This window comes from Chiloscyllium punctatum, unplaced genomic scaffold (assembly GCF_047496795.1).
Source record: "Chiloscyllium punctatum isolate Juve2018m unplaced genomic scaffold, sChiPun1.3 scaffold_303, whole genome shotgun sequence".
Classification (NCBI taxonomy): Eukaryota; Metazoa; Chordata; class Chondrichthyes; order Orectolobiformes; family Hemiscylliidae; genus Chiloscyllium; species Chiloscyllium punctatum.
In genome coordinates, this window is record NW_027310037.1 from 56504 (window position 1) to 70015 (window position 13512).

The 13512-nt window shown below is 42.8% G+C and overlaps 1 long non-coding RNA gene across 3 annotated transcripts in view; it reads right to left on the reverse strand.

Annotated features, from left to right (window-relative positions):
• LOC140472346 (uncharacterized) overlaps nucleotides 1-13512 on the reverse strand; it is a 32836-nt gene that overhangs the window by 3414 nt on the left and 15910 nt on the right. For 2 of the 3 annotated variants that reach the window (XR_011957565.1, XR_011957566.1), the window contains exon 5: nucleotides 11588-11692. This is a non-coding gene — a long non-coding RNA (uncharacterized lncRNA). Of the gene's footprint in view, nucleotides 1-6056; nucleotides 6121-11587; nucleotides 11693-13512 lie in introns of all 3 variants that reach the window. The other variant, XR_011957567.1, reaches the window with a different exon arrangement.

Genomic DNA, 13512 nt, shown 5'->3' on the forward strand with positions numbered 1-13512 from the left:
AATTTTGAGGGGCATGGATAGGGTAAGTAGGCAAAGTCTTTTCTCTGGGGTCGGGGAGTCTAGAACTAAAGATGGTAGGTTTAGGTTGAGATGGGAAGATATAAAAGAGACCTACAGGGCAACTTTTTCACACAGAGGGTCGTAAGTGTATAGAATGAGCTGCCAGAGGAAGTGGTGAAGGCTGGTACAATTGCAACATTTAAGAGGCATTTGGATTGGTATATGAATAGGAAGAGTTTGGAGGGATATGGTGGGATTAGATTGTGTTGGGAAATGTGGTCGGCATGGATGGGTTGGAGTGAAGGGTCTGTTTCCATGTTGTATGCCTCTATGACTCGATGACTCTTAATGAGAAAAAAGTCAGATTTTTACAACGAGTGTTGTATCAGAAATCATTGATTCTTTTGTATGTGTGATGATCTGAAAGAAAATGGATTTTTATATTACTGTATTAGTACAAGGGAACACTAGATTATTTTCAAATATGAAATTCACTGTAATTGTTAGCCAGAATAAGTTAAAGCTTTGTGTAATTATTGTAATGCTGATGACTTAATAATTGTTGTTAGAATTCTGAAAAAAGAAAATGTTATACTATTTGTCCTAAGAGTCAATAAATTAAATTGATATATGAACCACAATATACCTGTTAGCAAAACTAATTTAAATTATTATGCAATTATTGTCAAGGCAATGACTTGATAATTAGTGCTAGTATCTAAACAAATAAATTGATTCAATATTTTGAAAGCATTTTGCTCTGAAATTGATTGGATATTTATTAAGATCGGAAAACGGAGGGAATAAAATGCAATAGCTCGCTTGATTGGATTGAAGAAGAAAATGAGACAGTCCATGTCAGTGTCGGTTACCACAGCACAGTCCTTTTGGAGACAGGTCCCACCTGCAGATAGAGCTGAGCGATGCAGCAACCAACAGATCAGACCTAAACTCTACATTCATTCCACATCCAGTCGAGAATGGTGGTGGAGAATTGAACAACTCACCGGAAAAGGAGGTTCTACAAATATTCCCATCATCAATGATGGAAGAGCTGAACACATCAGTGCAAAAGATAAGGCTGAAGCTTTCTGGGAGCTAAATATCCAAGAATGCACATCCAAATGAAAAGGCAGGCAGGTGGGCAGAGAGGCTGGGGTTAGTGAACAGTAAGAAATGGAATTAAGTCAAGAGCAATAAATGACATTGGCTCAGATGATGTAGAATCTGTGTGGGTTGAGATGAGGAACCGCAAAGGTTAAAAAAAAAACATAATGGGAGTTATCTGTAGAGCTCCAAACAATAGTCAGGATTTGGGCATAAGTTACATGAGGAGATAGGCAAAGCATGTAAGGAAGGTAAGGTTACAGTGATCGGGGGGATTTCAATATGCAGGGGGACTGGGAAAATCAGGATGATAGTGGATTGCAAGAAAATGAATTTGTGGAATCTCTGCAACATGGCTTTTTGAAGAAGGTTGCAGTGGAGCCCACTAGGGAACAGGCAATTCTGGATTTAGTGTTGTGCAATGAGGCAGACTTGATAAGGGAGGTTAACGTGAATGAACACTGAGGAGGCAGGGACCATAATATGATAGAATTTACACGGCAGTTTGAGAGGGAGAAGATGGAATCAGATGTAACTGTATTCCAGCTGAATAAAGGCAGCTACAGAGACATGAGGGAGAAGCTGGAGTGAATTGACTGAGAGAGGAGTCAAGCAGGAAAGAGAGTGGAACAGTGATGGCTCGGGATTCTGGGAGTGTCCGGGTGACACAGTAAAAATTCATCCCGAGGAAAAAGCAGCATGGATCAGGGAGGGTGAGGCAACCATGGCTGACTCGGGAAGTCAGGGAAAGCATACAAGCAACATATCACATGGCAAAGGGCAGTGGGATGTCAGTGAAATGGGAAGCCAAAAAAGAACAATGGAGAACAATGAAGAAAAAACATAAGGAGAAAGAAGATTAAGCATGAGAGAAAGCGAGTGTGTAATATTAAAAACATGATTGCCGGAGTTTCTTTAGTTACATAAAGTTCAAAAGAGAGGCGAAAATGGACATTGTGCTGCTGGAAATTGAGGCTGGAAGAATAGTAATGGGGAACAAAGAAATGGATAAGGAACTGAATAAGTACTTTGCATCAGTCTCCATGGTGGAAGACACAAATAATATCCCAAAATTTCAGGGACAGTCGGGGTGGCGGGGGTGGGGGTGGGGCGGGTGGCGGTGGAACAGAGATGAGTGTGGAATATAAATCACGAACAGATCAGGCTTGGTCTTATTGAATGGTGGAGCAGGCTCGAGGGGTCGAATGGTCACCTCCTTCTTCTTTCTCACATGATCCCAGGACTGACAGCTTTGATTAAAATTCATTCACTAGATGTAGGTGCCACTGGCTAGGGCAAAATGTATTACCCAGAGAGCATTTAAGAGTCACCAAGGAGAAAATGCTAAAAAATTGAAAAATTTGAAAATAGATCTATTACCTGGACAGATGGACCACGCCCCAGAAGGTGATAGCTGAAGGGATAGTGGAGGCTTTAATTGTGAGCTTTCCAGTATCACTGGAGTCAGGGACTGTCCCAGAGGACAGGAACATTGCTAATATAACCCCCAACCACAAGAAGGGAGTAAGGAAAAAGAAGGGAAATAACTGGGTATTAATCCTGGCCTCAGTCATTGGTAAATTGTTGGTACTATTTTGTCAGTAATATTTAACGAACTGGTTATTTCAATTATAATGCAATCTCTACAAAAAGACCAAATATTTTTTTGACGACAACAAATTTTCAAACAACTTCTCTCAATCTATCTCTCCTTCCTTTTCATTAGACAAAGTAGGGAGGCATGGAAACACGACAGTGATGTAAGCTATATGTAATACAATGAGACAGGAAAGCTAGTATGGCTCATGTTGATTCTTGAAACCCACACAGTGAAGCAACACATTCACTGCATAATAAAGATTAGACAACATTTCAACCCCACTCATACCGGCATGACAGAAATAAAATGTGGGTTGGTTGGACAGGCTGGTTTTGTTTCAGTTGGAGTGAGGGGTGACATGACTGAAGTATATAAGATCCTGCATGGTTTGATAAGGCGGATGTGGAAAGGATATTTCCTCTTGTGGGTCATTCCTGAACTAGAGGGAACTGCTTTAAAATTGGCTTCACCCTTTCAGGACATAGATAATGAAATTTGTTTCCTCTCAGAAGGCTGTGCAACTTTGGAACTCTGCCCCAGAAGGTGGATTCACTGAGTATTTTTAAGACACCGGTTGATAGATTCGTGTTAAGGGGCATTGGGGCAAGATGGAATAAAAATCACGAACAGATCAGGCTTGGTCTTCTTGAATGGTGGAGCAGGCTCAAGGGGCATAATGGTCACCTTCTGCTTCTTTCTCACATGATCCCAGACTGAGAGCTTTGTTTAAAATTCATTCACTGGATGTAGGCGCCACTGGCTAGGGCAACATTTATTACCCAGAGAGCAGTTAAGAGTTAACAATATTGCTGTGGGTCAGGAGTCACATGTAGGCCAGACCAGGTAAGGATGGCAGATTCCTTCCCTAAAGGACATCAGTGACACAGATGGGTTTTTCCTGACAATCAATAATAGTTTCATGGTCATCAACAGACCCATAATTTTAGATGATTATTAAATTCAAGGTCCACATTTGCTGTAATGCGATTTGAATCAGGGTCCCCAGAATATTCGCTGGGTCTCTGGATTAACAGTTCAGCAATGATAACACGAGGCTGTTACCGAGCTACAAAGGGACAGTTTTACGGGTGGAAACCAAAACCTTGATCAAACTGGATTAAATAAAGGAGTGCTGATAGAATGGAGGAGAGTTGAAGGGATTGGGGGAAGAGAATTACCAAGTTTAGGTTCAAAGCAGCTGAAACTAAAGCCACCAACAGGGAGGAGATGAAAACAAGAAACTCTCATGCAGCTGGAATTGGATAAGTGCAGCTACCTCAGGGAGGTGTGGAACTACACTGGGAGGACAGGGTGAAGGCATGGGTAGGTTTAAAAGCATTGAACCAAATTTTGAAATCATATTTCTGAACATAATGTCGATGAGGTTAAAATGGAGGGAGATATCTTACGTGACTTGCTAGAAGGACACAGACAGTAGAATCTGAGGTGATCATGAGGATGTGGAGGTGAAGGTGGGAGACAAGCTGGGACTGTATTGGAGTAGTCACTGTGAGAGGAAACAAATGCTGGATGGAGGGTTTCAGCAGCTGATGGACTGACACTGAGGTGAGCCATCAGAAACTGAGCAAGTGACCACCATCTAATAGGACAGAGAAACTGATCCATCAGCCTGAAACTGACTGACCACGTGGCTGTCAGTGACTCCAACACAAGTGAATGGAAACATTGCTCAGAGCCTGTTTCTGTAACATTCAACACAACCAGGAAATGGAAAGTGAATAATTAGCTGAAAACAAGGCGACTGCTCTGTTAGAGTCAAAATCATTCAATGTTCAGTTATTGAATATTACTGACTCTCAGAATATTCTAACCTGCAGAATCACAGTAAAAGGGGAAAGTAAACAACATTCTTGGCAAAGACAGAATGAACCAACTACTTGTATAAAACTAGCTCAAAACAAAGGTGCTGAATCCTCCACAAACTGACAAACACAGGTATATGACAAACACACCATCAGTTTGTAGATAGACAATGAAATTCTTCAGAAAAACACTTCCCTGCTTATGGTGTGTGGTAGAAATCATTCTCAGTGAGAACTGCCACTTATTTCCTTTGAAAAGAGTCTCTGTTTCCCTTCAGAAAAGCAGGTGTGTCGCGCACTTACAGACTGACTTACAGACAAAGGAAACCTGATCTGAGACTCGCAAGTTAATTAAGCTATTAGTGACAGTCCATTGCACACAACAAGAGCTTACACCACAACAGATTCTAGGGAAACCAACAATGAAATGAAAAAGGTGAATTAGTCTTAATAATCATGCAGCCTCTCTCGATTAAATAATTCTAGTCAACTTCCAAACATTTTAAAACTATTAATACCAATGCATACATATTTATTTCCTTTCCTAAGTTTCCTCCAAAAAATATATCTGACTATTCTCTTCATAATATATTTTAAATGGTCAATTCATAATCACAATTCATTTCCAATTATTCTTAGAGCAAAACAACTTGCAAACTAAAATAGTTTTCATGTCAATAATGACACTGGAAACTTTGTTATGTAGTTTAACCATATTTCCAAATATTGTTTTGGTTCATTATTGCAGTGAAGCTAAAATTAAAGTCTATTTATTTTCTCTGATATCCTTCCATTACTTTATTCCCTAATAACAATGCCCACGGTGTAATGGGTGACAAGCATTAAAATAAAATTGAATTTTCAATGCAAGAACTGGTACAAATAATCACATATTATTCAGTTCATTCATTGTCGTTGATTATCAGAGTTATATTCATTGTATGATCATGTTAAATTCACTTAAATAATCACAGTACAATTCTCACCTCTATAGATATGTCAAAGTGAATGTCAAATTATTAATATTCCAAGTCAAACCAAATTTACATTTTGCTCTGTTTTATTCCAGGAATGACAGGATGTGTTACATTATTATGGGAAACAGGAACAAGTGAAGGTGGTGGCTCTCAGACGTGAGGCCTTAAAGCCAAAGGGCCAGGTGGTAGTTACAGTGGGGGAGGTACCTAGTGCCCCGCTCTCCTCAGAAGGCAGTGAGGATGGTGACACTGACTGGAACGGGTTAGATGGTGAAGCAGCCACGTATGGACAGAGGGACGACAATGGGTGGGATGACCCACCGCCCTATAAGACCCAGAAGGCCCTGTCTATGGCTCCACTGTGCATCAAAGCTCAAACTTGGACAGACAGTAGGGAGCAACAAGGGGAACTGACAGAAACGAAACCTGAACCGTTTATCCAGCTGAACGACAGATGTTGGTGAATGAACACCCAGCCTGACAAAGAATTGGTAATAATGGGCCTTATTGGGACAATATGGATGAATTAGTAGAGGTACACAGTCTCACCGAAAATGATGTACGGACCCTCCCTCGGCCCAAGATGCCCTGACGTGTACAGCAGAATCTGTCCCTGCAATAAGAGGGTGAGGGTGAGAGTCGGTTCCCCCAATGCACAGCCGATCAGTGGCTCCAGGCATTTACAGATATTACAGGGACACACTGGGGACGGGACAGGCTGAATGGGCTAAAATAACTTTGGTGACTCAGAGACAAAAGGGTGATATCGAGGATCATACAGAAAGGAAGCCTGATGTATGTAAGGACCACGGGGGATTACCAAACCCCAACCTGTGATGATGAAATCGGTTTGATGTATTTAAAAGATGACATGGGACCCTATTTAACTGTAATTATAAACATGGGACTCTCAGTGGGAGATAATTCTAACCACATTCTGAATTGGGCCATGAGAGCTGAGGCAAACACAGAAACACAGGGGAATAGCTGCAGTACAGGGAGGGTAACCAGACCCACAATGTTACAAGGGAAGCAGGAAAGGGCACATAGACAAGGAATGAAGGCAGAGAGAGGGAGATAGGTGTTCATATTGTGAGTGGCCTGTGTTCACGTAGGTATATGCATAGCCCATGAATATTCATTGATGCGCTGTTAAGGGGCCAACACTTTCATGATTCTAACACCGGAGCACCTTTGCCTTTTATGCCTCACCCTACAACTCAAATCCTCCAACCCGAACAACATCCTTGTAAGTCTTTTTTGAAACCTTTCAAGTTTCACAGCACCCTTCTGATAGGAGGCAGGCCGGAATTGCACACAATATTCCAAAAGTGGCCTAACGAATGTCCTGTACAGCAACATGACCTCCCACATCCTATATTCAATGCTCAAACCAATAAAGGAAAATATACTGAACACCTTCTTCATCATCCTATCTGCCTGCAACTTGACTTGAAAGGACTATGATCCTGCAGTCCAAGCTCTCTTTGTTGCGCAAACGTCTTCAGGGCCTTGCCATTCAGTGTACAAGTCCTGCCCTGATTTGCTTTTCCAAAATGCAGCACATCACATTTACCTAAATTAAACCCCATCTGATCAATATCTTATTGTAATCTGAGGTAACCTTCTTCATTATCCACACCCCTCCAATTTTGTATGACCTGTAAACTCATTTACGATACCAAATTATTTAAATGAATGACGAAAAAAATCCAGAAATAAACATCCATTTCTCTGAGTTTGAACGTGCTCTGTGTAAATCCTGCCCAATGACTCTGTACCAGAGAAAGGCTGCACATGCGCCTGGCTGCACCTTGCCCCCTACAAAACTGGTGGCTCCACATGTGTACAGAGAATTCTTGCCCCGAATAAAGATGGCGGCGCGCACTCATGCCTGCAGCCACACTGAGGCAATTCCCCGTTTACTGTAAACACGAGACTGGGACGTTCAAATTTGTGTTTTCCGACGTGCACATTTTGTTTGTAAAATCTCACCGCTCATACAGAATCGCTCTCACCTCCTGCTGTTCCACAGACAGCCTTGATGATTTTTGTGGGTACCTATTATCTGCCTGGTTACTCGTTTGTCCTTAGTGTATTTGTACAATCACTCTGGATTCTCCTTAAGCCTATTTCCTAAAGCTATCTCATGTCCCCTTTTTGCCCTCCTGGTTTACCTCGAGTATACTCCTACTGCCCCTATTCTCCTCGAGGGATTCACACAAACACAGCTCTCTGTACCTGCCATATGCCTCCTTCATTTTCTTGACCAGGCCCACAATATCTTTCGTCAGGCAGCATTCTTTACACCTACCAGCCTTGAACTTAACAGGAACATACTGTCTGTGTACTCTCATTGTCGCAGGCCTATGGAGGCAATGGCAGATGAGGAGACAGAAGCAATCATTCTCAGTAAAGAGGAAATGTTGGGAAAGGTAACAGCCTAAAGGTAGATGGGTATCCAGGCTCTGATGGAATGCATCCCAGGGACTAAAGGAGATGGTGGGGGAGGGGGGGAGTAACAAATAGACCTCGTGATAATTTACTACCATTTGTTGGATTCTGGGATGGTTTTGACAGACTGGAAGCTGCAAATGTGGTGTTACTATTTTTCAAAAAGGACCCGTTAGCTTAACTTCTGTAGTGGGGAAAATGCTTGAATCTCTCAAGGAAGTAGTGGTGAGATATCTGGGTAGAAATTGTCTCATTGAGCAGACACAGCATGGATTCATGAAACGCAGGTCACGTTTAACGCATTTAATGGAATTATTTGAGGATACGACGAGTACGTTTGACAAGGTGGACTCTGTGGATGTGGTGTACATGGATTTCCAGAAGGTATCCGATACGTTGCCAACAAAAGGCTGCTGAATAAGGTAAAAATGCATGGCATTGTGGGTAATGTATTATCATTGATACTGGATCGGTTAACCAACAAAAAATAAAGAATGGGAATAAACGGGTGTTTGGATTAATGTTGGCACGACAACTGTTTGCAATTTACACAAATGTTTTGGAGTTGAGGACCAAGTGTACGGTGTCAGAGTTCATATTTGATACAAAGATGAGGTAGAGCAATGTCTGCAGAGGCCTCTGTCAGTCTGCACAGGTTAAGTGAGTGGGTAAGGGTCTGGCAGATGGAGTTCAGTGTTGGGATATGTGAGGTCATCCATTTTGGTCGGACTAACAGCAAACTGATGATGAAATGGTGAAAACGTGCAGCATGCTGCTGTGCAGAGGGAGCTGGGTGTCCTTGTGCATGAATCACAGGAAGTTGGTTTGCAGGTGCAGCAGGTAATTATGGCAGTGAAGGGAATATTGTCCTTCATTGCTAGAGGGATGGTTATGATGCAGCTGTACAGGGTGCTGGAGAGGCCACACCTGGAGTACTGTGTACAGGTTTGGTCCCCTTGCATTAGCAAGGATGTACTGGCACTGGAGGGAGTACAGAGGAGGTTCACTAATTTGAGTTGGGAGTTGAGGGTTGGTGTATGTGGAGAGATTGAGAAAACTGGTTCTATAATCATTGTAATTTAGAAGAATGGGAGGTTGGAGAGGAAACAATAAAATTATGAAGGGAGTAGATAAGACAGAAGCAGGGAGGCTATTTCCACTGCGGGCGGGTCAAACTACAGAGCATTACCTCAAAATAAGGGGGAGTAGATTTAGGACTGAGTTCAGGAGGAGCTTCTTCAGCTAAAGGGTTGTGCATCTGTGGAATTCCCTGCCGAGTGCATCATTTGACGTTGTCAACTTGAATGCCTTTCAGGCAAAATATAGATTTGTGAACAGGAAAGGAATTAAGGGTTATGGTGAGAGAGCAGGAATGTGGAGCTGAGGCCATGAAAAGATCAGCTCTGATCTTATTGAATGGTAGAGCAGGCTTGAGGGGCCAGATGAAAGTTCTTGCCTTGTGCCATCAAAATTGGCCTTTGTCCAATTCAGAACCTTAACGTTTAGATCTGGTATATTATTTTCTGTAACTATTTTAAAACTAGTAGAATCATCAGAGACTCCCAACAGTGTGGAAGCAGGTCATTCAGCCCATCACATTGATCTTGACCTGGAGAGCCTCCTAACCTTCCCCTGTAACATTGCATTTCCCAGGGCCAGCCAACCTACACATCCCTGAACACTATGGACAATTCAGCCTGGATAATCCACCAAACCTGTACATCCCTGAACACTGTGGGCAATTCAACCTGGACAATCCACCCAACCTGCACATCCCTGAACACTGTAGGCAATTCAGCCCGGACAATCCACCCAACCTGCACATCTTTGGACTGTGGGAGGAAACCAGAGCACCCGGACGAAATCCTTGCAGAAAATCCCAATAAGGTGATTATCCCTTTCTTATTTCCCAGTTCCACCTAAATAACTTCACTGGGCGTACTCCCAGGAATATCTTCCCTAAGCAAAAACATAATGCCATCACAAATCAAAAATGCCACTCCCTCTCTTGTCCCCTTTCTAGTCTCCCTATAGCATCTATACCCTGGAACATTAAGCTGCCAGTCCTATCCATCCCTGAGTGGTGCCTCTGTAATTGCTATAATATCCCAGTGCCATGTTCAAAACCATACCCTGAGCTCATCTGCCTTCTCTGTCAGGACTCTTGCATTGAAGTAAATGCAGTGCAACTGCTCAGTCCGACTTCATTCAGCCCATCATATTAATACTGACCCTTGCCTGCCTTGACTATTTGACTTCTGAGCTCTAGCAGCCTCAGACATACCACTTTTCTCAGCATCTTCTTGGGTTTACACCCACTCCCTCACTGGTTTAATGCCTCCCGAGTATCACCAGCAAGTCTCCCTGCCTAGATATTAGACACCTTCCAATTCAGGTACAAACCATTCTTCTTATGCAGGTCAACTCTACTCCAGAGGAGATCACAACGATCCAAAAAACGTGAATCCTTTTCCCCTGCACCAGCTCCTTAGCCACTCATTGAGCACCTCCTCCTCCTCCTCTGTAATATGAACATTTTTCAAGATGTCACCATTTATTTCCCCACATTCTATATCTCCCATGTACTTTTTCACAGTAAACACTAATGCAAAATACTTGTTTCCTATCTCGCCCATCGCCTGCAGCTCCACTCAATGGCTGCCTTGCTGATCTTTGAGGGTCTCTATTTTCTCCCTAGTTGGCCTTTTGTTCCTCATGTATTTACAAAAGCCCTTTGGATTATCCTTAACCCTATTCGCCAAAGTTATCTCACGTCCCATAAGACCATAAGACATAGGAGTGGAAGTAAGGCCATTCGGCCCATCGAGTCCACTCCGCCATTCAATCATGGCTGATGCGCATTTCAGCTCCACTTGCCAGCGTTCTCCCCGTAGCCCTTAATTCCTCTAGACAACAAGAACCTATCAATCTCGGCCTTGAAGACATTTAGCGTCCCGGCTTCCACTGCACTCCGTGGCAATGAATTCCACAGGCCCACCACTCTCTGGCTGAAGAAATGTCTCCGCATTTCCGTTCTGAAATGACCCCCTCTAATTCTAAGGCTGTGTCCACGGGTCCTAGTCTCCTCGCCTAACAGAAACAATTTTCTAGCATCCACCTTTTCAAAGCCATGTATTATTTTGTACGTCTCTATTAGATCTCCCCTTAATCTTCTAAACTCCAACGAATACAATCCCAGTATCCTCAGCCGTTCCTCATATGCTAGACCTGTCATTCCAGGGATCATCCGTGTGAATCTCCGCTGGACACGTCCAGTGCCAGTATGTCCTTCCTGAGGTGTGGGGACCAAAACTGGACACAGTACTCCAAATGGGGCCTAACCAGAGCTTTATAAAGTCTTAGTAGTACATCTCTTAGTAGTCCCCTTTTTTGCCTCCTGATTCCCCTCTTAATTATACTCCTACTGCCTTTATACTCAAAAATTTTTTGGATTGGAATAAATGCAAAATATAACATCCTGACAAAATAATCGAGGGTAGGACTGACACTCAATAAAAGTAGGGTCTTGAGTAGTGATATGGGAACAAAGCGACCGAGGGCTTCAGGTCTTTGAAGTGTGTGTTACATGCAGACAGGCTGGTGAAGAAGGTGCTTAGCAAACTTACCTTCATTGTTCAGACCTCTGAGTCCAGGAGTTGGGACGTTATGTTGAGCATGTACAGGACATTGGGGAGGCCTCTTCTGGAATACTCTGTCCAGTTCTGGTTGTGCTGTTATAGGAAGGATATTATTAAAGTGGAGCAGGTTCAGAAGAGATTTACCAGGATGTTTCCATGAATGGAGGGATTGTGTTCGAAGGAGAGGCTGGATAGCCGGGGGTGGGGGGGGAATTCAAAACTCAGGTGCATTCATTTTGAGAAGAAATTAGAAAGATTTGGGAAAAGACATTAGGGTTTTAAAAAAAAATTATACGTGTGAAATGAACTTCCAGAGGAAGTGGTAGCTGTGAATACAATCACAATATTTAAAAGACTTTCACATAAGTACATAAATAGGAAATATTTGGATGGATGAGGACTAAGCGGAGGCAGGTACAATTAGTTCAGTTTGGAATTATGGTTGGCATGGACTGGTTGGACCACAGGGCCTGTTTCCTTGCTGGATAACAATATGATTCTAATCCTCACTAACTCTAAATTCCTCCATCCTCAACTCTCCCGATCACTGTCACCTCATCCAGCCTCACAACTCTTCCTTATTTATATAATTCCTCACCAGCCACAGAACGCTCCCTATCTCATGTCCTCCAGTTTCTCAGATCTCTGCGATATGTGCCTTTCTTTAGTTCCAGCCTTGAGGATGCCCTCATTCACTCCGATTGGTTGGAGGACAAACTGGTACAACCTGGTCCTCCAGTACTGCTCTCTGTCCCCTACTGACCTGCGCTGACATCAATCATTCGGGGCCCATTGTGAGGTGAGTGGTGGGATCCTCCCTCTCTCTGCCCTGGGATGAGCTTCAATATTCACAGTCAATGGGGCAGTATCACAGAGCACAGGGGCTGGGGCTATTCAGCCCATCTGGGATGTACCCTCTCCCTCTGGAGATGCTGCAAATCTGTCCCAATTCTCTTCCCATTTGCCCATAGACCCCCAAATCTTCCCTTAAAAAGTAAAATTCCAAATCTGTTTATGAATAACTGCTGAGTCTGTGTCCAGCTGCCATTCAGACTGTTCCAGATACTCAGAACTTACTGAATAAAAAAAGTTCACATATTCACATTATTTGCCAATTACCTGAAAATAGTTACTAAAATTGTGACATTGTTAACAATTCCCCTCTCTCTGCAGATTAGATATCCTAGAAACAAATTTGCACCTGGTCAAAATCATTGCTTAACCTTCTCAGCTCAAAGGACAATTATCTGTGCTTCTGCTAGCTCTCCACAAAAGAGGAACACATCTTATTTTCATTTATTAGTGTCATAGAGATGTACAGCACAGAAACAGACCTTTGGTCCAATTGGTCCATGACAACGAGGAATCCTCAACAAATGGAGCCCCATTTGCCAGCTATTGGTCCGTATTATTGGAAACTCTTCCTATTCATGTACCCAATCGGATGCCTTTCAAATGTTGTAATTGTATCAGCCTCCACTACTTAATCTGGCAGCTCATTCCACACATACACCACACACAGCTTGAAAACTTTGCCCCTTGGATCCGTTTTTAATCTTTGCCCTCTCAACGTAAACCAATGTGATCTTGTTTTGAACCCACCTAACTGGGGGGAAAAGACCCTGGCTGTTCACCTTATCCATGCCCTTCATGATTTTATAAATCTCCATGAAGTCACCTCTCAGTCTTTGACTCTCCAGGGAAATTAACCCTGGCCTATTCAGCCTCTCCCTGTAGCCCAAATCCTCCAACCCTAGCAAAGTCTTTGTAAATCTTGTCTGAACTCTTTCAAGATTCACAACATCCTTTCCAGAACAGGGAATTTCGAACTTAAAACATAATTCCTGAAATGGCTTAATCAATGTCCTGTTCAACCACAATTTGACGTCCCAGCTTCTGTACTCAATGCATTG